The sequence below is a fragment of the Somniosus microcephalus genome, chromosome 2 (genome assembly GCF_052327205.1).
Source record: "Somniosus microcephalus isolate GS21.2 chromosome 2, FLI_Smic_1.0, whole genome shotgun sequence".
Classification (NCBI taxonomy): Eukaryota; Metazoa; Chordata; class Chondrichthyes; order Squaliformes; family Somniosidae; genus Somniosus; species Somniosus microcephalus.
Window position 1 is genome coordinate 98,454,723 of NC_140988.1, and position 23,647 is coordinate 98,478,369.

Genomic DNA, 23,647 nt, shown 5'->3' on the forward strand with positions numbered 1-23,647 from the left:
CCTGCTCCAATTTCTAGGCCTTTGTCTCATAATCGCTGCTGTGAAGTGCCTAGGGATGTTTTACTACATTAAAGGCCCTATATAAGAACATAAGAAATAGGAGCAGGAGTAGGCCATTCGGCCCTTCGAGCCTGCTCCGCCATTCAGTGAGATCATGGCTGATTTTCTGCCTCAACTCCATTCACCGGCCTAATCGCCATATCCCTTGATGCCCTTACAAGTCAGAAATCTATCGACTTCTGGTTTGCATATACTCAATGCCTGAGCTGCCACAGCCCTCTGGGGTAGAGAATTTCAAAGATTCTCCACCCTCTGTTTGAAGAACTTTCTCATCTCAGTCCTGAATGGTCTACCCTTTATCCTGAAGCTGTGGCCCCAGCCAAGGGAAACATTCACCCAGCATTCACCCTATCAAGCCCTGTAATAATTTTGAATGCTTCAATGAGATCCCCTCTCATTCTTCTGAATTCAAGAGAATACAGTCCTAATTTACTCAATCTCTTCTCATACGACAGTCCCGCCATCCCAGGTATCAATCTCATGAACCTTCATTGCACTCCCTCGATGGCAAGTATATTCTTCCTTAGGTAAGGAGACCAAAATTGTACACAGTACACCAAGGCCCTATATGATTGGAGTAAGACTTCTTTACTCCTGTACTCAAATCCTCTTATAATGAAGGCCAGCATACCATTTGCCTTCTTAATGGCTTGCTGCACCTGCATGTTCCCTTTCAGTGACTCATGTACAAGGACACCAGGTCCCTTTGAGCATCTGCATTCCCCAATCTTTCACCATTTAGGAAATACTCTGCCTTTCTGTTTTTTTCTACCAAAGTGGATAACTTCACATTTATCCACATTATATCCCATCTGCCATGTTCTCGCCCACTCACTGAGCCTGTCGAGATCTCCTTGAAGCCTCTTCACATCCTCTTCACAACTGACACTGCCACTTAGCTTTGTATCAGCAGCAAATTTGGAAATGTTACATTTAGTCCCCTCATCCAAATCATTGATATAGATTGTGAATAGCTGGGGCCCAAGCACCGATCCTTGCGGTACCCCACTAGTCACAGCCTGCCATCCTGAAAAAGACCGTTTATCCCTACTCTTTGTTTTCTGTCTGTTAACCAATTCTCAATCCATGCTAGTATATTGCCCCCAATTCCATGTGCCCTAATTTTGTTCACCAACCTCTTGTGTGGGACCTTATCGAAGGCCTTCTGAAAATCCAAATACACCACATCTACTGGTTCCCCTTTGTCTACTCCACTAGTTACATCCTCAAAGAACTCCAATAGGTTTGTCAAACAGGATTTCCCTTTCATAAATCCATGTTGACTCTGCCCAATCTTACTATTAATTTCTAAATGCCCAGTTATTGCATCCTTTATAATAGATTCCAGCATTTTCCCAACTACTGATGTGAGGCTAACAGGTCTGTAGTTCCTCGTTTTTCTCTCTCCCTCCTTTCTTAAATAACCATTCCAGAATCTATAGAATTTTGGAAGATGACAACCAATGTGTCCACTATCCCAATGGCCACCTCTTTCAAAACCCTAGGATGTAGGTCATCCGGTCCTTGGGATTTATCGACTTTTAGTCCCATTAATTTTGCTAGTACTGTTTTTTTACTAATAATAATTTCTTTAAGTTCCTCATTCTCACCACACCCTTGGTTTTCTCATATTTCTGGGAGGTTTTTTGTGTCTTCCTCCATGAAGACAGAAACAAAGTATTTATTTAATTTCTCAGCCATTTTCTCATTCCCCATTATAAATTCTCCCGTCTCTGACTGTAAAGGACCTACATTTACCTTTGCCAGTCTTTTCCTTTTCACATACCTATAGAAGCTTTTACAATCTGTTTTTATATTTTTTGCTAGTTTGTGCTCATATTCCATTTTCCCCTTCTTTATCAATTTCTTGGTCCCCCTTTGCTGATTTCTAAAAAAGATTCCAATCCTCAGGCTGACCGCTTTTTCTGGCAACTTTATAAGCTTCCTCCTTTGACTTAATACTATCTTTAACTTATTTTGTTAGCCATGGTTGGATCACTTTTCCTTTTAGGTTTTTATGCCCTAGAGGAATATATGTTTGTTGCAAATTATGCATTATTTCCTTGAATGTTAGCCATTGTATGTCCACCTTCATACCTTTTAGTGTAGTCTCCCAATCTACCATGGCCAACTTGTCCCTCATACCCTTGTAGTTTCCTCTGTTTAGATTGAAGACCTTAGTTTCAGATTGGACGACATCACTCTCAAACTTAATGTAAAATTCAATCATATTATGGTCACTTGTCCCTAAAGGCCCCTTTACCACAAGATTATTGATTAGCCCTTTCTCATTACACAGTACCAGATCCAGAATAGTCTGTTCCCTGGTTGGTTCCTCCACATACTGATCCAGGAAACCATCTCACATGCATTCCAAGAATTCATCCTCCACACCATTAGTGGTAATTTGATTTGTCCAGTCAATATGTAGATTAAAGTCACCCATGATTACCGTATTGCCCTTGCTACATGCACTTCTAATTTCTTGATTGATACTGTGCCCTACATTACCACTACTGTTTGGTGGCCTATACACAACTCCCACCAATGTTTTCTGCCCTTTGCTGTTTCTTAGCTGCACCCAAACTGATTCCAATTCTACATCACGATCTGCCGAGCCAAGCTCTTTTATCTCTACTGTACCGATTTCACCCCTTATTAATAGCGCCACACCACCTCCTTTTCCTTTTTGTCTGTCCTACCTAAATGTTGAGTACCCTGGAACATTCAGTTCCCAGCTTTGGTTACCCTGCAACCATTTCTCTGTAATGGCAATTACATCATACCCATTTACTTCTATTAATGCCATTAATTCATCCACCTTGTTGCGAATGCTACGTGCATTTAGATAAAGTTCCTTCAACTTTGCCTGTTTAATATTTTTCTGCAAGTTGTTGTTGTTATTGATGGTGTGGAAGCTCTGGCAGCTCATTAAGGCCAAGGCAATGCACGTGTGGGCACAAATAGCCACAGGGTGTCATCAATAATGTCCTGCACTTTGAGGAGTTCTGCAATGTGGAAAATTGCACAGGGAAAATGATTAAGTAACTGTCCTGGTTGATGCACCTTTGCACCGCTGATTGACTGATGTTGCCTGTGGTAGCTTGTAATAAGCCTGAGGTATAAAAGTTCGGGGCTTTAATTACCTTAGTTGTCACTAGAAGTGCAGTCCCTGTGGTAGAGATTGCACAGCTAAACTCATTAAAATTAAAGTATTTCTCTGCCTCCTCTACGTATTACAGATGCCTCCTTTCAGAATTTAGTACTAAAAGACTAAGATTACACCTACAGATCTGTATATAGAGCAGTGGAATTAGTCTAACCGATTTTAGACCCCATTGGGTATATTTTAGTTTCTAGTGCCCCTACGTAAAGCATTACCAGGATGCAGGTCAAAGAGGAAATTTGGGCAGAGAGGATCGTATACCTACAGTAGAGGTTGTCTCAGTTTCTTTCTATCTAACTGAATGAAAGGATAATAACAACAGAAAATGCTGGAAATACTCAGCAGGCCAGGCAGCATCCATGGAGAGAGAAACAGAGTTAACGTTTCAGGTCTGGGACCCTTCATCAGAACTGGAAAAAGCTGGAGATGTAACAGATATTCGATTGGGCACTTTGCAGCCTACCGGACTCAACATTGAGTTCAACAATTTCAGATAATTATCCCTGCCCCCATTTTTCATGCAGTATGATTTTTGCCATTCCCATTTGCAACATTTTATCTTTCCTGCCTCTTACAAAAGTACAGGATGTTCTTTCTATTTCTTCCTCCCCTCCTAAACCCCCCCCCCCCCCGCCCCTGTCTCTGCACCTGCTTAATATCTGTTACATCTCCAGCTTTTTCCAGTTCTGATGAAGGGTCCCAGACCTGAAACGTTAACTCTGTTTCTCTCTCCACGGATGCTACCTGGCCTGCTGAGTGTTTCCAGCATTTTCTGTTGTTATTTCAGATTTCCAGCATCCGCAGTATTTTGCAATTATATGAATGAAAGGATAATTGGCTTGCTTTGTTGTGGATGTGCAATCCTCTCTGCCCAGTTCACATCTCTACACTGCACCCAGCCGCTGCTTTATGCCCAGCTACTAAAAACACAAATTGAACCCGATTGTTGGCCTGCCCCACTCCAAGAAATTGCCTCCAGGAACATGGCTTCGCCACAAAACCCATGGCTTGAGAGGAAAGCTCAAGCCTTCATACTAGCACTATTTTTAACTGAAATTACAAGCCTGCAAACAAACTGAAGGTAGCACAGACAAAAAAACTATTGCTGAACTTCCAACTCATCCTCATCTTATGGGTGTCACCCAAATCACTAAATCACCCCCTTACCTGCAGGCTGCTTGTAATTCTCACATATGCCAACAAGTAATTATCATTGGCAAAAAAACTAAATAAAGAATTCTTCTGCTGTAAAGTCTTCCCATTTATAATTGTGTTTTAACATGTACTTAACATTTATTACATTGTAACTAGTTAAAACATGTAGTGTGAGATCCTATCTGTGTGTCTGACTTTATTTTTTATAGGTTGTTCAACAGGTTTCACTAACGGAAGTGGTGGGACATAGTGCCAATATGATTTCTATACCACCCTCCTAATGAGTTGGAGAGATCAGCAGAAGATATAATAGGCCAGACTTCCCTTACCCCTAACCCCCCCTCCCCACCTTGCTGGCTCTTGACAGACATAGCACATCGCAAGTGTGCGCTTCTTGACCATCCCTTGAATCACCAGGATTTCCCGCTTTGGCGCTGGACTGTTCCTTGGCATCTGGAGGCCAGAAGAACGCAATTTCATCTGTAGGTCTGGGGGAGGGGCAGTAAGGTGCTAACAATTTTACAAATAGCCCTAACTGTATGTCTTTGGCCTAACCCAAGACCACCGCAGACACTCCAGTCAGCGGAAGTCATGGGGCAGGTCGCATTGCCATGCTTTCTGGGTGCCTGCAAGTGAATGACTCATTAAGCACGCCTCCAGCTGGCACCAACCTCCTTTCCCTTCAGGGCAACATGAAAAGGGTGAAGATCTGACAATTTGGATCTCCGCTTCTTTCTCCTGACCTATGCACCTGGGAGAACTGCAGCTCTATTAGTAATGTAGGCTCCTTTATAAAGGGGGCTGAATGGGCCTAATTTAAACAAAGATTCCTACCGCTGGCATCGGCTGTGGCACTAACGGCTGACCAGTGCTGCTTTTCCCACTCCTCTTTCTCTGGTGGGCGCGCAAGAAGCAACTGTAGCGGTGCAGATGGCTGCTGGTAGCATTCAAATTCAGTGACTCCATCATGACTCCGACACACTTCCACTGGGAGTGTGGAGGTGGGGTGGGGGGAACAAGGATTTTCATTGCTAATTTATTAGAATCATTGCTGAATTCTCTTAAGAATGGTGCCCCCAATTTTCTAATATTCATATTATATTGGCTAAACACACCTTTTCCTTTAAATCATCTAAAAATGCTCAGTGGTTCAGCAACTATAGAAAGAGAAAATAGAGTATTTAATATTTCACATAATTGTTACCAGTTTAGAATGCATCATGCTCGCCTTGTAACATTCAGACCAGTCCTAATCCTCTGCCATTTTATACCCACAAGTGTTACAGTGCAAACTGCGCTGCAGGTAATTTATTTTCTGCTTCAATAGTTTTTCCTCTGGCTCTGCACCTTCATGGAATGAAACAGACATCTTATTTTCCTGAGGACTCTTCATGTGGGCAGCTGACTCAAAGCTCTTGCTAAACGGGCAATCCATCGATCGCCTTTTCAAGTACGGTAGAAAATTTCTGGATTGATGTCAGGTTCTGGTTTCTCTCAAAGATTGATCTGGCTACCAAATCACCAACAACTTGAATTTTGGCTTCCTGCAAGATTGGGTGACCAGACACTAAAAAGGAAAGTAAAAATAAAATAACTTACATTTACAGAGTCATGTTTTTCTATTAATAATATTATTCAAACCATTTGCCTTCAGCTGGTTACTTTCAGTCCCTGTTAAGTGCCAATTGGGAATTTGGTTCAGTTGGTTAGAATAGTGAAGCACATTTTCACCTTTAACACTCCCCAAGACTTTCTGTCCATTAACTTAAATCGATGGAAACATGGGCGGGCTCTGTCATAGGAGTGCTCTTCTGGGCCCCACAAGGAAAGATTAGGGCTCCCCTGTCCCAGGCTTCCCTGCCCCCACCCTCCCAAACACAAGGCCTTCCCGAACCTCTTCCCTGCCACTTACCAGAGCACTGAGGGCCGTTCCTTTTGTCCCCGGCAGCTGCCTCCTGCCACCGGACATTTGTCTCTCCCCTGGTGGCAGCTAACTCTTCCCGCTGGTTTCGGGCAGGAGATTTACAGAGCCTATGCAGATGAGGCCGGGAAGTTAAAATCTCCCGGGCCTAACGCTGTCAAGGTCGTGACAGTTTGCTGCCGCCTCAGCACCTTTCGGCATGATTGCCGCCTCAAGTTAAAATTGAGGCTTATGCATCTTTGCTAATATTGAATTGATGAATGAATAATTCAAATAGGGAAATGATGCAAAATCTGAATATAACCTAATTTTATTTGAAGTTTCTAAAAATTCTGATTAAACACATAGCATGGCAAAATAGTTATAAGTTCATCACAGAAAGTTAAAAAAAATGGGTAAAATAATTACATTCAATATTTATTTATTTATTTAACAGCAATATATAGTAGATGAGTAGCTCAAGATTGTTTCATATTAGAAATTGACTGGGATTCTCCTCTACAATCCCAGGTGGGATTGTGGATAGAATGAATAAAAAATGTAGGTGGTGAGGCCTACCACAGCCTCTTTGTTCCAACCAAGATTTCCCTCCCATTGCCCCCACTGAGACCCATGCTGGCCGTTCCTTTGTGGCCCACCACAGGCAAAGGCAGCGAGGAGTATTTCCCTCCTGCCCAACCCACTTACCACTGCTTCCCAGGCCTGTCATGGGAAGGTTGTGGTAATGACCCTGGGTTCCTCCAATGGAGAGAGAGGGCCACTTCTCCCTTCATTGTGGCCCTCACTTAGCCTTTTGTGTAATGTTGGTCTCTGTCGAGGCCTACCAGGATGTCAATATGCCAATCTTTGTGATGCTTCAGGCCATTAGCCTCTTGTGATGGTGCAGTGACGGCCCCACTGCATCATTACCGGGATTTTCCAATCGGGCATTGTAGAGATCCCTCTTGGTGGTGGCAATCCCACTGGGAAGCATGCCATATGCAATGCATGCTGAGGCAGGAAAATGAGTCAGAGTTCCAGCAGTGTCAGAGGGGCAGAAGGCAGTCCGGTGCTGCCAGAGCCCACCACTGAGAGTATAATCTTGGAAAAGGAATCAAGCACAAGCTGTAAGGTTCTCATGCCAAGGTGGTGCAATCCGAAGCTGGACCTTCTAGGCCCAGAGCTGCTCAAGGTCATCCTCCAAGGCCACCTGCAGTCTCCCCCACCGAAAGTCAGCAGCCTTCCACCAGCCATGGGGTAGCACTGCGTAGGAACACTAGGATAGGTAAAGGCATATGGAAGACAGGCACTAAGGGAAAGCGCAAGGGTGATTAGTTGACGTTGGTACGTAATATTGGATGGCCTGATCTATAAATTTGGTTTGTAATGTTTTGTGGTGGCTTTTAGTGTAGCATTGTTGCAAAATGACACTGTGATGGTCAGTGACAGAGGGAAGATAAGGGGCTCGATTCTGCCAGGCCTGAGGAGGCGGGTTTGGAGGCGTGTGAGGTGTTAAAATCACAAAAAATGGCAGGCGGATCCGATCCCGTCTCCACCCCGCCTCTGAGCAATTTTCCCACATTCGTGGTTTCAGACCCCGTTTCCATCCCGCCTGAGGTGGGATAGGCCCTTAAGGCCCTTAACAACCAGTTAATTGCCTTTATAATCCCATTTTGAGAGGCCTTTCTGAATTTAAGACATTTCCCCCATGCTGCACGTCTCCTCTGGAACACGCCAGTGAATCCTGGCAGCCTCACTAGTGGATTGCTTACTAACAGCTGCAGCTCCACCATTAAAAAGGAGTTTGCACCAATCATCATTTGCAGGTGCCAGAACTTTGTTGTCTCAGGTCTGGGGAAACTTTTAGCAGGCCTACTCATTGTTGTGGAAGTTTGGAGCCTGACACCCATCTGCAGTGTGACCTCCTGGGAAACCCCTCTTCCCACCTTGACTGAGCGCTTCCTCAACTGAGGTATACACCAGAAGCATGGGAACCATTTATGTCCATTCCTCCTGGACATTAGATTCGGACGAAGACAAGCTGCGGCAGCAGCAGAACCTTGAACACCAACAGCAGGAGCAACAACAGGAGCACCAACCTGCTGCTCACCTACCTGAAGCTGCACAGGCCAGAAGGCGCCAGCGCATGGAAGCACGTCGGCGCAGGAGATACCCCGAAAACAGGGTCTACAGACAGAGGATGAGCTACCTCAACATGACTGAGCAGCAGTGCCAAAGGAGGCTCAGACTTTCGCGAGAGGTAGTGGGCGACATCTGCGCAATGCTGCAGCAAGACCTGGAGCCCAGAGGATCCAGTGAACACCCCTTACCAGTGGCCGTCAAAGTCACCACTGTGTTATGTATTATGTGTTCTCCTCCCACCTGCGGTGGCGCTGTCACAGCAGATAAATGGTTGGGTTTGTTCTCTTGGTTGGGTTTTTGTTTTCTTTGTTCTGTTCTCTCCAGAACCTTCCTTTTGAATAAAGAAACCTCATGTTTGAATCTCTAGGTTCTGAGCACTAATTGTGTCTAGGTAGAAAGGTACAGACACAACAAAGTGGCAACGAGGATCGGATGAATCTGCGTTGTGGGAACTTTCTTGTTTTCGACTACAAAGCACTCAGAACAGAGATTGCAGCATTACATTAACGTTACGGGTGCAGTGAGTAACAGAAATTAAAATTTGAAACGTGAGATGGCTACTATATTCGGAAACATCGGTGATTTTGATGAAAATGTTGAGCAATGGAGCGCTTATACGGAACGTTTTGACTATTTTGTTTTGGCGAATGCGATGGCAAACGATAAGGTCGTGCCTACCTTTTTGAGTATATTGGGAGCAAAGACATTCAATTTACTGCGCAGCCTTGTACAACCAGTTATGCCAGGAACTAAAACATATAAACAACTGGTGGAAATTCTTGGAGTACATTTTTCACCGAAACCTCTGGTTATTGCTGAGAGATTTAGATTTCACAAATGGAATCAAGAGGAGGGGGAAACAGTGACTATGTTTGTTGCTGCTTTAAAAAAGTTGTCAGAACACTGCGAGTTCAAGGAGATGCTGAATGACACCATTAGAGACAGATTTGTGTGTGGTCTGCAAAGTGCAGCCACACAGAAGCGCCTTCTTACTGAGGACAACCTTACTCTTGAAAAGGACCTTGAAATTAGTGTCTCCATGGAGATGGCGGAAAAGGAGGCTCACCAGTTTAGTTCAACAGGGAGAGTTCACAGGGTGTCATCTGAGCCTAAAGGTGCGCGGAACGGCACATGTTACCGTTGTGGGAAAATGGGCCATCACGCTAATGACTGCTGGTGTACAGAGCTGGAATGCCAAAATTGTGGCAAAAAGGGTCACATTGAACGTGCCTGTAGAGGTAAAAAAAGAACAGACAGAGCTGGGAAGCATGAAAGCAAAATGTCTGTATTTGGACAAGAGAAGAAAAAGAGTGTTCATTCAGTGCAGTATGATGGAACAAGCAAAACAGAGGGGAGCAACACCTCTGAGGAGGAAGAGGTGCACATACTGACGGTTGCAGGTGGTCCAAATGGCTACTGGGTGCCACCACTGGTGGAGGGACAATCAGTGCGGATGGAGGTGGACACAGGCGCGGCTGTGTCCCTTGTTTCAGACACTGTCTACAACAAAATGCTAAAGCATCTTACCCTTCAGCCAACAAACATTGTGCTAAAGACATATACCGGCGAACCGGTGGCCATGAGAGGCACCATTGAGGTGACAGTTAAATTGAATGGACAGACTGCGAAATTGCCACTATATGTGGTAAAGGGAAATTACCCATCTCTACTGGGATGTGCGTAGCTAGAGAAAATCACGCTGGACTGGCCTGCAGTCTGCATGATGTCAAAAGGGGAGTCAGGTCTGACTGCAGTTTTAAAAAAACATGTAGAACTCTTCAATGGGGAACTTGGGAGCATGAAAAAGATCAGCGTGAGACTGAACATTAAACCTGACAGCAAGCCAAAGTTTCACAAAGCCCGACCTGTACCCTATGCAATTAGGCCAAAAGTTAAGGCTAACTTGGAGGCCTTAGTCGAGAATGGAGTCCTGGAGCCTGTGAGCGTGAGCAAATGGGCCACACCCATTGTTCCTGTCCTGAAAAAGGATAGATCAATTCGAATCTGCGGGGATTTTAAAGTGACTATTAACCCGGTGCTGTCTGCGGAACAGTACCCTCTTCCCCTCATTGGTGATCTTTTTATAGGCCTGGCAGGAGGGCAAAAGTTCAGCAAAATAGACTTATGCCAGGCTTATCTACAAATGCATGTCGATGACAAATCAAAGGAGTTGCTGACAATTGTGACATACAAGGGGCTATACAGGTACTGCCGCCTTCCATTTGGAATTATGTCGGCCCCTGCTCTATTCCAAAGGGCAATGGATCAGATTTTGAGTGGACTGCCAGGAGTCCAGTGCTACCTGGACGACATCCTTGTCGCTGGGACAAATGAGGAGGATCATCTTCTGAACTTGGATGCGACACTACAGCGACTGAAAGAGTACGTACTCAGAGTTCATAAGGACAAATGTGAATTCTTTCAGTCTTCAGTTGAGCACCTGGGGCATGTGATTGACGCTACTGGCCTGCATAAGGCGCCGTGAAAGGTCAAGGCGATCGTGGAGGCCCCAGCACCCCAGAATGTGAGCCAGTTACGTTCATTCCTGGGGCTACTTAACTACTATGGAAAGTTTATTCCAGACTTAGCAGCATTGCTGAAGCCGCTACATCAGTTGCTATGTCAAGGCAAAACATGGAAATGGACTGAACTGTGCAACAAAGCTTTCGTCCAAGCAAAGAAAGCATTGCTGAAGTTGGAGGTCCTGACACACTTCGACCCAAAGCTACCCGTGCAGCTAGCATGTGATGCATCACCATATGGTGTGGGAGCAGTCATATACCACATCATGCCTTCTGGTGAAGAGAAACCTATCACCTTCGCATCACGCACCTTGAACAAGGCCGAGAGTAACTATGCACAGATTGAGCGCGAGGCCTTGGGAATTGTTTTTGGAATTCGAAAATTTCATCAGTACCTGTTTGGGAGAAGGTTCACACTCCTGATGGACCACCGCCCATTGACTTCAATCTTCGGGCCCCACACCGGAATTCCATCTCTTGCTGCAAGCAGGATGCAAAAATGGGCTTTATTGTTGTCAGGACACACATACGACATCAAATATCGCAAATCAGACTTGCACGGCAATGCAGACGGTCTCTCGACGCTGCCCTTGCCTGTTACTCCCCCAGAGCCTCGTCAGATAGACATCTTCTACTTTAGACAAGTGGAGGGAGCACCTGTCACTGCAGTTCAGGTGCGAAGGTACACCCGCAACGATCCAGTCCTGTCTGAGGTAATGGACGATGTCATTCGAGGGAGAGCTATAGGAGATCCTCCTAGTTTGAAACCTTACGTTTCAAAAAGAAATGAGCTCTCCGTCCAGGCAGGTTGTCTTCTCTGGGGACACCGTGTCATCATTCCACCACCTCTGAGGGAACCTGTACTGCAACAACTTCATACAGGCCACAGTGGGATGGTTCGGATGAAGGAAATGGCAAGAAGCTACTTCTGGTGGCCAGGTCTCGATGGAAATATTGAGGAGAAAGCCAAAACATGTTCCCCATGTCAAAGGGTCCAGAATGTTCCACAGCTGGCAACCCTACACCCCTGGGATTGGCCTGAAGAAGTGTGGCAGCGAGTACATGTGGACTTCGCCGGTCCTTTCGAAGAGAAGATGTTTATGGTGGTTGTGGACGCTCATAGCAAGTGGCCGGAGGTCGCTGTGATGAGGTCTACCGCGGCAGAGAAAACAATTGAGAAACTTGGTGAGATGTTCAGCCGTTATGGCTCACCGGAACAACTCGTAAGTGACAGCGGTCCACAATTTGTATCACAGGAGTTTGCAACCTTCCTGCAAGTGAATGGTGTCCAACACATCAGGTCTGTGCCCTATGATCCCTCTACTAACGGCCTGGCAGAAAGGTTTGTGCAAACTATGAAGCACGCCTTGAAGGCATCGCAAGGTCAGGGCTCAATCCACCAACGTCTGAACAGCTTCCTGTTGTCCTACAGGAATGAGCCACATGCCACAACCAAAACTTCCCCCGCTTCGCTCATGATGAAGAGGCAGTTGCGGACAAGTTTTGACTTACTCAAACTCCAAGGGCAGAGCAGGTTGTCCAACGTCAACAACAAGCTCAAGTTGAAAGGAGAGAGAAAAGAGCCAAGGAGAGACGGTTTCATCCTGGAGAGCACGTCCTAGCTCGAAACTACAACACTGGACCGAAATGGGTTCCTGCTACGGTGATCGCGCAGATGGGCCCTGTGTCTTACACGGTTGAGACTGCTGAGGACGTCGTCTGGAGAAGACACACTGATCAACTGTTGCTAGGAGCAGAGACAGCCACAGAGGCTCCAACGGCTGGTTGGCCTGAACTGTTTCCGGATGATACCGCAAACCAGCATCCTTTGCCACAGTGCTCTTCTCCAACACAGGAAGTCAAAGAGACTGTTCCACCTGTGCAAACTCCTGACTTTCGACTGACACAGGCACCTTCTCTATCTAGGCCTGTGTCAATGCCTACTGCTGTGGAAGCCAGCAATGACCGCCGGTATCCTGTCAGAGAGCGGCGGCCTCCAAGACGCTTGGATCTGTAGGCTTAGTGACTTACCCACAAGACTGGGGCAGAATAAACCCCAGGGTAAAGTCAGGGTTTGAGGCAGTCTACCTCTACCTTGGTTAGTTGAGTACATTGAAAGTAACTTACCTGTTGAGGAATAATGTGGACATTTCATATAAGAGGGGAGGAATATGTTATGTATTATGTGTTCTCCTCCCACCTGCGGTGGCGCTGTCACAGCAGATAAATGGTTGGGTTTGTTCTCTTGGTTGGGTTTTTGTTCTCTTTGTTCTGTTCTCTCCAGAACCTTCCTTTTGAATAAAGAAACCTCATGTTTGAATCTCTGGGTTCTGAGCACTAATTGTGTCTAGGTAGAAAGGTACAGACACAACACACTGCACTCAACTTTTTTGCTTCAGGTTCATTTCAGGGATCAGCAGCAGACATCAGCGGTGTCTCCCAGGCGGCCGCACACAATTGCATCACGTAGGTAACCAATGCCCTCTTTGCCAACGTGCACAATTACATCAACTTCTCCAAGGATCAAGCAAGTGTAACAGCGCGTGCGGTTGGGTTTGCCAATCTGGCAGGTTTTCCAAGGGTGCAGGGCGTTGTAGACTGCACACATGTGGCCCTTAAGGTACCCCATCACAATCCAGGTATTTTTGTCAACCGCAAGGGCTTCCACTCCCTCAACGTACAGCTGGTGTGTGACTACAAGAAGGAAATTTTGCATGTTTGCGCCAAGTACCCTGGCAGTTGCCATGACTCCTTCAGCCTGCGACAGTCTAGTGTGCCTCTGCTCTTCAGTCCGCCAGACCAACTTTTCGGATGGCTACTTGGAGACATGGGCTAACCCCTGAAGATATGGCTAATGACGCCGTTGAGGAGCCCATCCAACAAAGCTGAGGAGCGCTACAACTGCAGCCACATTTCCACCAGATCCATAATCGAGCAAACCATCAACTTGCTGAAGATACACCCGTCTGTCCGTCAACTTGCGCATCCTCCTCCACTCCCACGACCCCCAGGGCCGTCTCCTCTGCATTGGTGAGCTGGGCTATTGAGGGTGGCCCTCCTCCTGTCCTTGCCCTTTCCCTCTTATTGTGGGCTTTCTTTTCTTGCAATGAGAGACACAAGTGGAGTCTGAGTGAGAATGAAGGAGTGTAGAGAATCCATAGCATAGATGCTTAGAAGGAGACAAAGATGGAGTGAGGTGCCAAGACCAAGGGCCCTCCCTGTGTGTTGTAAGTTGTTGCCATTGCATCACAGTGATAGGGAGTGTGAGGGCTGCATAATCGAATCGTTAAGTGAATGTGAACATACAGAGAGAGGGAATGGGTAAGGGTGCAGGTATGTAAGGGTGAAGTGGGATATGGAGGAGGAGGTTGACAAAACAGAGTGCTGGTGATGAGAGGCGATGGGGATCAGATTGAGGCTGATGGGAATGTAATACTCACTTTCCCTGTGCGGAGAAAGTCATGAAACCTCTTTCTGCACTGCAGCCAGGTTCTGCTGCACATAGAAATAGCATTGACCTCCTGTGCCACTTGCAGCCACACAGCTTTAATCTGTTGTGGAGGCTTTTTGCTCCCTGAGGAAGGAAAGAGATCCTCCTTATTTGCTCTTGCTCCCTTCACCAGAGCTTGGAGGGAGGCCTCATCGAATCTGGGTGCACACTTTGGTCTAGTGCTGGACATACTTGAAGAAGGAATCCCTCAGAAGAATGGTCATAAAATTATAAGGCTGAAAAAGAAGCAAGTCTGCTTGCAGGCCTTAAAATCAGCTGCATAGATGACATCATCGGAGGCAAGTTTCTGTATGAAAAGACTCATTGGGCCAGGAGATTCCACACACTGGAAATCAAGTGCCCAATTAGGAGAAAATCGGCCAATTGTCATGAATGAATCACATCGGAGGTGGGGTCGGGAACTGCCGACCACCTGACACGCACCCAGCCCGCCCCCATTGGCAAAATCCAGCCCAAGGTGTAGGACGTTTTTTGAATGGGGAATTGGGGCTGCGTTCACGGGTACTGCAGTTGAATGAGTTGATCATGGACAGTCCAGCCAGAAAGCAGTTGTGTTGGTTGCCTCCTCCCTTCCTCCTCCACCACTTCCTCAGCTCTTCGCCATATATGTGGTGGAAAGGGCTGTGCCCTCATGATGGTGAGGTTATGGAGCATGCAGCAGACCACCACGTATCCTGAGATGCTCTGGTGAGTACTGCAGGGCTCCTCCAGAAAGGTCCAGGCAGCGGCAGCGTTGTTTAATTATGTCAATGGTCTGCTCTATCAGATTCCGTGTGGCAGCATGGCTTTTGTTATATGCATGCTGTCCGTGTGTGCTTGGGTTGCACACCGGAATCATGAGCAAGGTGGCCAGCGGATAGCTCTTGTCGCCTAGTAGCTGCCCTCTGGTTTGTCATGATGGCTCAAATGTGGATGGTACAGTGGACTGCCGCAGAATGAAGGCATCATGACTACGGCCAGGATACCGAGCTTTGACCTATGTGATGCGCTGAGTATGGTCGCACACCAGCTGGACATTGAGGGAGTGGAATCCCATCTGGTTGCGGTACATCTCCGAATTCACATGTGGCGCCAGCAAAGCGATGTGTGTCCAGTCAATAGCACCATGCACTATGGAGAAGCCTGCTATCCTGCCAAAGCCATGTGCTCGCTCCGCTTGCTCCTCTCTGACAAGAGAGAATGAAATGCATTCACCGCTCTTTGCATACAGAGCCTCAGTGGCCTCCCTTATGCAACAGTGCATGATGTCATCACCGTGTGCAGCGCCCCATTTTCGCCCCTTCTGCACAATTGGCCCGCATTCCCTGAATCTGCACCAGGCGATGACAATGATCGATTCAGGGGCGGGAACGGAGCGGCAGGAGGCTTGCGGGGCGCTAACTAAAGGGCAGGCGGGGAAAAGAAAATTGGCCGACTTACTTGTTGTGGCCTGTTGCCTCTTTGAACGTGGGGTCCATGCCACGATCTGGCAGCCCAGCACTCCATTTGAGTGCCGGGCTGCTGACACGGCACCCCAGGTAGGGCCCCGCAGAGTTGTGGGCTTGGGCCCTCGCCTTAAATGAGGGGAAGAGCCCTTCCATGCAGCAGCACTACGTGACTCTGTGTGTATCGCTGCTGAACGCACCGCCCCGATATTCAAGGTTAGCGCTCTAAAAAGGAAGTGGCGAGCTTGAATTGGCGCTCCACCTCCCTCTTGGAGCGCTAAAACTGAAGTTAGTGATCGCCGGCCCTATTTTTCGCCAGGCACTAAATTTAGCGCCCAGGTGATGTTTGCTAAAAATGATCGCTAATGAATTTTTCCCCCCTGGTCTTTACTGAGTATAAATCAAATTCGAGTTGCCGTGTGTAACACAGCTGTAAGCAAGTATCCAGCATATGCACTCAGGTACTCCAGGGTCCTTCAGCTTTTTTGAAAACTAAATTGCAATTTTAGTGAATTGTTGTATCCTGAGGAAAATTACAATTAAAAACATAAAGTTGACAGAAAGTTAATGGGTTTCTCTCAGTGATGGCTGCTGCTGCACCTTTGTAAGGGGACTTAAAAAATAGCTCGAAGTTTTATGTTAATCTGCTGTGGAAGAATCTGAGATGAACAAACAATTAGAGAGAAAAAGAGCTCTTAGGAAACAATCTACAGCACATACAAAACAGCGTCCTTCAATCAATTGGTAATTACTTACTGAAAAAACAGTACATCAAACTATTATTTAAAACAGAGGATTTAACCTGGCTCTCAATTTACACAGTGAATAATCACATTCATGTGGGTTAAATTTATAAACTAGAGCAGTGATTGGCTTTACATCAATTTGATGACTCTTGTTCTTGGGAATTACGGAAAATGTAATTGTATGGAACAAGCTAAGACATAATTTGTTAGAATCTTTTTTGAAATTCAAAGTTACGCTCATATTTACAAAAAAAATAAAAGTATGATAATAACGATTTAGGGCTTTTCTTTAACAAGCACATCATTTTGAATTTACTTAAGGTTCTCAAATATCTATTGGAATTAATAGAGTAAATATTACACATTCGTGCTTCAGAGTTAAGTGGGCCCCACTTAAATTGGTAAAATCCACCCTTATATCCTATTCCCATATTTAAGGGCTGATTTATAAATGAATGTTGCCGGTTGGGGTGGAGGCCAGGATGCGTCAGCAGGGCACATTGAGAAAGCGGCACGATAAAGGCAATGATGAGTTTTCTTTTATCTCCTGGTCCCATCCAAAACTTTGCTCATTTCATTACTGGAACTCTCCTGAATGCATTGAAATGGATTTCCTGTGATAATCTTGGCTGAATACTTTCACAGATGTTTATGTGGATATGAGGGGTTCTGGGCCAGGTAAGTAGAATGTGGAACTTTATGACAGAAGACAGGGATCAGTGTGGACTTAATTGTTTTTTAAAAATTGCAGATATTGGTCCTGATAGTTCAAGTGGAGGACTGTCGGAACCCACTGGAAAATGACAGGATTGCGGTTGCATGTGGGCCCTGGGATTTTTTAACATGCCAAGTAAGGGGCAGAACCTCTGCCTGCCCCTTGCAAGGCAAATGTCATCAGGATAGGCAAATGCAGTGGCATGGACTCCCCACACCAGGAGTTCCTACTTCCCTGGCTCACTTGGGTACTAGTGTAGTACTGGAGGCCATTACACCGAGTGAAAAGGCAGGAAACTCGGGTGATATTGCCTACTGCCGTGTTCCTGCTCTGATCTCAATTTCCCTCCCCTCAATCTGACGAGCTAGTCTCCACACAGCCACCCACACCCACCTCCCCCACAACCACTCTTTTACCCACCTGCCACATGTAAACTATGGCAAGGAGACAGGGCCCAGCAAGCACCACTATATATATATCCCTAACTTCCATGACTGATTTTGCTGGCCCCCGAGTGTACCAGGAAAGGTGTGGCAGTAATTCCTGGGGCAGCAGTGGAAGACCCACTAACACCTCTTATGAAAGGAGAGTACCCAATAGTGGGCACTGCTCCCTCCCATTAGGCCTTTGACCCTTACGTTTTTGGGCATTGGCCCAGTACCTCACTGATGTTTGGAGCTCTTCTGCCCCCTTTCAATTGTCCCGTCTTTTCTGTGGTGGCCCTGCTGCAGCAAGGCCAGGGCAGCACCTACTGGGGGGACTCATGGAATCCACTGTTGTCCTAAGTGGCAGCATCAGGAAAGGTTTTTCCAGACTGCAGTGTGCCCTGGAGTGTATGGCAGCTCCAAGCACAACCACAGGCAGGCAGGCACTGACCTATGTTACCTGTTGCAGCAGGATTTGGAGCCAAACATCACGGTGCATACAGCACTTCCTGTGGCTGTATAACAGTGGCGGGCAAATTATGGCCCGTGTATCTGGCCCACCAATGGATTCTATCTGGACCGCCAGGTGCTTCTCGAACTCAACAGAAAAAATACCGATTTTTGTTTCTGCTGCTGGGACATGTGTGTCCTGAACTGGGGGTCCGCGACCTCCTAGGGGTTCACGGGTTTGGTTTCTTCCTTCTGTAGTCTCCCACGAGTTGGTTTTGCCTGTATTAGTCTCCCCTGCTCCCCTGTGTATTTGAGACTATTGTTATAGTCTCAGATACAAAGGGCAGGATTTTCATTGAGCTGTGGAGGCGGGCTTGGAGGCATGCGGGGGGGTTAAAATCGCAAAAACTGGCGGGCGGGACCCCCCCCCCCCCCGACCTGGTTCCCGACTCCGAGCAATTTTAACTCAGGCATGTCTGATGGTCCCGACTCCGTCCCACATCCAACAGGCGGGACTGGTCTTTAAGGCCTTTAATAACCACTAAATGGCCTCTATAATCCTATTTTAAAAGGCCCTTGCAAATTTAACCCTTTTCCCACGTGAAGCACGCCTGGTGGGAAACACGAATGTGAAACCTGGCGGGAGCACTATTGGATTGCTGACTACCAACTGCAGGTCAACCTTTAAAGAGGAGATTTGATCAGCCATCATTTGCAGGTGGCAGGACTTAGTGGTCTCAGGCCTGGGGCAACTTTTAGAAGGCTTAACCACACCTGTGGAAGGTTGGAGCCTCACACCCATCTCCAGTGTGACCTCCTGGGAAACCCCTCTCGCCACCTTCACTCAGCGCTTCCTCAACGGAGGCATATACCAGAAGCATGGGAGCCATTTATTTCCTTCCCATCTGGGCATTAGAGGAGCTCGAGCACCAGGTGCAGCAGCAGCAGAACCAGGAACAACAGCAGCACCAGCAACAGGAGCGCCAGGCTGCACAGGCCAGAAGGGGCCAGCGCCTGGAAGCCCGTTGGCACAGGAGATACCCACCAAACAGGGTCTACAGACGCAGGGTCAGCTATATCTCAACATGTCTGAGCAGCAGTGCCAAAGGCAGCTCCGACTTTCGCGAGAGGTAGTGATTGACATCTATAGCAAGACCTGCTGCCCAGAGGACCAGGTGGACAAACGTTACCAGTGGCCATCAAAGTCACCACCGCACTCAACTTTTTTGCCTCAGGCTCATTCCAGGGATCAGCAGCAGACATCAGCGGCATCTCCCAGGCGGCCGCACACACTTGCATCAAACAGGTAACCGATGCCCTCTTTGCCCTCGTGCACAATCACATCCATTTCACCAAGGATTGAGCAAGTGTCACGGCACGAGCGGTTGGATTAGCTCACCTGGCAGACTTTCCAAGGGTGCACACATGTGGCCCTTAAGGCACCCCATCGCAATCCAGGTATTTTTGTCAACCGCAAGGGCTTCCACTCCCTTAACGTCCAGATGGTGTGTGACCACAAGAAGGAAATTTTGCATGTTTGTGCCATGTACCCTGGCAGTTGCCATGACTCCTTCATACTGCGCCAGTCTAGTGTGCCTCTGCTATTCAGTCCGCCAGACCAACTTAACAGATGGCTACTTGGAGACAAGGGCGTGGCTAATGACGTCGTTGAGGAGACCATCCAACGAAGCTGAGGAGAGCTACAACTCCAGCCACATGTCCACCACAGCCATAATCGAGCAAACCATCGGTTTGCTGAAGATGCGCTTCAGATGCCTGGATAGATCAGGTGGAGCCCTGCAGTACTCAGCAGCCGGGGTCTCCAGAATCGCCGTGGTTTGCTGTTCACTTCATAACATGGCACAGTGTCGTGGCTTGCAGATTCCTGAGGACCAAGTGGCTCCTCACATATCCTCCTCAGATGAAGAGGAGGAGGAGGAGGAGGGCGAAAATGAACATCCCGCAGAGGCCCATCAACCAGCGGCAGCATTACGCGAGAACATTGCTTCCTGGGATGCAAAGAACGCACTCATCCTGGCCAGATTTGCTTAGTCTAGTCAATCAAACCCTTTTGCCTCACAGCTTCTTACCAGAGCATTGACAATGGCCAAGAACCAGTGGATTCCTAGCACTCTGACCACCATACTGACAGTTGCAAGTAATCCTAAGGCCTTAATGTGGAAGTCCCAATAGCGAAATGACAGATGCCACAACTGCAACATTTGCCATCAGAATTTTTATGTACAATTACGACGTGATGGCATTTTTACATTAAACACAAAATTCCACCCAACTGACTACCCTTGTGACTACTTGTGCTTTATCTTCCTCTTACGCGTGCTCCTACATAGTGCTGCCCCTGTGGCTTCAGCAGATGTGGAGGCCCTTGCTTACTTTCCTGCTGTTCCTGTCTCCAAACCTTTGGTGGGCGTCCTCTGGGGTTCCGAGCCTGTGAGGGTTCGTCAACAGTCTGCTGCTCCTGCGGCTGTGCAGGGGTTGAGAAGTCTATCTCACTTGGGTGTGGACTCCGTTGGGGCTCTGACCAAGGGCTCTGCAGTGGCATGGAAGTGTGAGTGCTTGGAGAGGAGCCCCCACTTCCTTGAGGTCTGCCGCCAACCTCCCTCTCATGGGTCAGGTCCACCTCAGCGCCTGCAAGTGGCTGGAGAGCACCTTGCTGCACATCAGGGGGGCCATGGGGACCCGTATCTGCAATGGCAGTCCTACTCAGAAGGACTTCCATGAAGGTCTGGTTTCTCTGTTCAATAGATGCCCATCACTCCTCAAGAGATGTCATTCTATTCTGAACAATGACCATGTTTTCCATACCCTGGCCGTAGCCATCCTCTCCTCTACCATAGCCATCCTCTCCTCTACGGTAGCCAGCCTTACCATGGAGGTAGCAATCGTTTCCACGGAGGTAGCCATCCTTTCCGTGGTGATGCGTTCATGCACCAATGACTCCACAAAGGCTCTGCTCATGTTCGCTATAGACTGCTCCATTCGCTCCACACTCGCAGCGACCCAAGAGACCAAACCTGTCAGACACTCCTGCATCTTTGCCTGGAGTTCCATCACCTCTGAACTTATGGATGGACCCAGAGGCAGAGGGTCGACATGCTGCTGAGCTGAGCTGGCAGAGTCCTGCGCCCTCCGACTAGGACTCTCCACTGCTGTCCCTGTCTCCACAATCTGCTGATGCTCACTTGTGAGCTGTGATACACCAGGTGACAACACTATTCTATGTCCCGAAAGTCCCACCGAGGTGTGAGTGTCTGCGCTGGTGCTGGGTGCGCTGAATTCTGGTGACGCTGCGCCCTCAGAGGTTGCAGCTTCCTCCGAGGAGTCTGGCTGCTCAGCCTCTTCTTCCTGGCTAGGGGGGATGGATGCTTGTAATGGTCCTGTGGGGGAGGAAAGGAAAGAGTCAGAGATGTGATGCAAAGGCTACATGCACATAGCTTTTTGCAGATGCTCATAAGTCCATCTGTTACAGCTTCACGATCATTATCAGCGACTCATGCAATGTCAAAGAGATGGGAAACTTTTCTGTCACCAGCTTGCTGTGTTGCACCCATCTGTCCGTCCCCCACGCGCGAATCATCCTCAATGCCCATAATTTCCAGGACGGCCTCCTCCCAGGGGGACAGGTGGGCTATTGAGGCTGTCCCTCCTCCTGTCCTGGCTCGCTCTCTTTTGTTGTGAGCTCTCTTTTCCTGCAGTGAGGGAGACAAGTGGAGGTTGAGTGAGAATGAAGGAGTGAGCATAGAGATTGCATAGCATAGATACTTAGAAGGAGACAAAGATGGAGTGAAGTTGCAAGACCAAGGTGTGTTGTCAGTTGTGCTCAAAGCATCAGAGTGATAGGGAGTGTGAGGGCTGCATGGTGGAATAGTTATGTGAATGGGAGCTTAGAGAGAGAGGGAATGGGTAAGGCTGCATGAATGTCAGTGTCAAGTGGGATGTGGAGGAAGAGATTGCTAAAGCTGAGTGCTGGTGAGGAAAGGCAATGGGGATCAGATTGAGGGTGATGGGAAATTCATACTCACTTTTCCAGTGCGCTGAAGGTCATGAAATCTTTTCCTGCAGTGTATCCAGGTTCTGCGGGTGACTCCCAAGGAGTTGACCTCCTCAGCCACCTGCATCCACACAGCCTTGGTCTGAGTGGGAGGCCTCTTCCTCCCTGATGAAGGGAACAGCACCTCCCTGTTGGCCCTAGCCCCATCGACTAATGCCTGCAGTGCTGCCTCGTCAAAGTGAGGAGCTGATCTTGCCCTCCCGCTTGTCATTTTTGCTGCAGCTCCTTCACACTGCACAGTCAAGAAGCTTGGCAGTCTGCAGAAGAAGCAAGGCTTGCTGTGGACCTTAAATGCAGCAGCAATGATGACGTCATCGGAGGGGACTTTCAGTCATGAAAAACCCATTTGCAAAGGCTTCCCACACGTTGGAAATCAATTGGCCAATTAAGTTAAAATTGCATCAATCTCCCACATCCATTTAGATTTGTGTGGGAAACACGAAATTCGGATAACACAACACCAGCCCACACCTGAGTTAAAATCCAACCCAAAGACTGTGCATATGCATTTTTGGACTCCATTTGAAGCGCATGTTGGGTGAATTCACTGCTTGAGGAGATTATCCAGGTAAGTTTTTTGATTATCCATTTGGGGCCCGGCTATTTTTAATAAATCCCTGTATGTATGATCTGCCCCTCGGACTGGGGTCTGTCTCCTCCTGGGATTTGCATATTTTATTATTTTCCAGGGAGGGCAGCGAGGAGGGAGCGGTCCGAGTGCCTGGAGAGACCGGACCAAAGTTTTCAAATTTGTACAGAACCTCGGCTGGAGTTGGCAGAGATTGATGGCAACTGGGTTATTTGTGGTTTCAATCAGTTCGGAGCAGGCGGGGAAGAGCGTTGGTGTCGGCGGCCTTGGGGTCCAGGTCTTCTGGGAAGAGCCATGACGGCTGCTTAACTCCTTGCAGTGCGGCCGCCTGCTCTGGTAATTTACACATGGCTTGGAGGGGGGCTGGTGGAAAGAAAGAGACATCAGACTCTGGGCCTGCAGCAAGCGTTTGCCCCCTCCCGGGTTTGTTCCAGTGGCCTAGTGGGGAGGTGGTGGTTAAGGGTGAGGTGGATGACGTTGGGCAGGGGATAGGGTGGTGGGATGGTGGGACACATCAATGCCTGCCCTCTTTGGCTGTAACAATTTCAAGTTGTAGCTGTGCAGTGGATACTTTAATAGTGGATCAATTTAGTGAGCGTGCCATGAATGGCAAGTGCGCGTGCCACGTGATCTTGGAGGTGGGGGGGAAGGGGGTTGGAAAGAAAAAGACTTCAATCTCTGGGCCTGCAGCAAGTCTTTGCCCCCTACGGGTGGCAGAATGGCCAGTTTATTGTACTTGAAACTGATTAAAGGTCTTAGAAACATAGAAA

The 23,647-nt window shown here is 47.7% G+C and overlaps 1 pseudogene across 1 annotated transcript in view; it reads right to left on the minus strand.

Annotated features, from left to right (window-relative positions):
• Window positions 1-5,543: 5,543 nt before the first annotated feature.
• Window positions 5,544-23,647, minus strand: part of LOC147122828 (uncharacterized) — a 1,078,287-nt pseudogene continuing 1,060,183 nt past the window's right edge. Inside the window, exon 20 of the transcript XR_015080342.1 lies at window positions 5,544-5,948. The product of XR_015080342.1 is annotated as an uncharacterized LOC147122828 (transcript). The remainder of the gene's footprint in view (window positions 5,949-23,647) is intronic.